Here is a 1,156-nt window from a genome sequence, read left to right as displayed (position 1 = left end):
TTTTCAGGGTTGTTTTACTGGTTAACATTTAAATGAATGGGAGCTATTATCACATAAAGTATAGTGAACTTTGTTCCCAATAATTGTATATCTCCCTACCCTTCAACCTTCACCCTTTCAGCCTCTCTTTCATATGCTTTGGTTTTATGTGGTTTCTCAGTTAATACATAACTCATAGCTCTTATTTTTCTTGTGTTTTTAACCATTTAGGTCTCTGGATATAAGGGTAAAATTTAATTTTCCTGGAAATATTTGTGTGTATTTAAAGAGTCAGTTACTTTTACATTCAAATAATTACCTGTATAATAAACTGATTAGCCAGTGATTGCATTTTTAAAGAAGACACACAGAATTCCTGTTTTCTGCCCCCATTTATTGGCAAATAATCATGTGACCATACTGAACCTCAAAAGAGGCTGGCCACTGTAGTGTAATTTTATAGCCTGGAAGAAAAAGAATTTATGAATGGTTTAGGGAAGTGGTTGGCAAACTCATTAGTCTACAGAGCCAAATATCAACAGTACAACGATTGAAATTTCTTTTGAGAGCCAAATTTCTTAAACTTAAACTCTATAGGTAGGTACATTGTTATTAATTTAACTAGGGTACTCCTAAGGCTTAGGAAGAGCCACACTCAAGGGGCCAAAGAGCCGCATGTGGCTCTTGAGCCGCAGTTTTCCGACCACAAGTTTAGGGTCTTTGCTTCAACATCCCTCACACAGAACCCTGAATTTTTTAAACAGCTAAGTTATAAATCGCTTCTTGGCCTTTTGGCTAAGATCAAGTGTAGTAAACAGCTAAGTTATACGTAATGATTCTGATGAAAAGTGAAATATTTACTCTATGTAATTGAATTTCTTTTTGCATTTTTCCAGTTTTATTGAGATATCATTGACATAAAACACTGTATAAGTTTAAGGTGTATAGCATATGATTTGACTTGTAATTGGACTTAGAATTGTTTTATATAGAGTGCCACTATTGAAACTTGGCCATGACAAAGAGGCTAATAGAGCTACTTTTGTCATCTAGTCTTAAATTCATAAACCTTGATTTAAGAAAGGCTTTGATACCACACTGAATAAAAAAGATTGCTCTTTTGAGGTCATTAAATATGAACCACTTGAATGAAAGAAGAATGAATGGTCTAGGATAG

General features: G+C 34.0%; 1 pseudogene; it reads left to right on the top strand.

The window, feature by feature from the left end:
* The first annotated feature begins 754 nt into the window (after positions 1–754).
* Positions 755–894, top strand: LOC139007701 (U2 spliceosomal RNA; annotated as a pseudogene).
* Positions 895–1,156: the final 262 nt, after the last annotated feature.

The sequence above is a fragment of the Myotis yumanensis genome, unplaced genomic scaffold (genome assembly GCF_028538775.1).
Source record: "Myotis yumanensis isolate MYYU_CA2020_CCGP unplaced genomic scaffold, mMyoYum1.0.hap1 SCAF_3, whole genome shotgun sequence".
NCBI classification, from domain to species: Eukaryota; Metazoa; Chordata; class Mammalia; order Chiroptera; family Vespertilionidae; genus Myotis; species Myotis yumanensis.
This window is presented reverse-complemented; position numbering and strand designations above follow the sequence as displayed.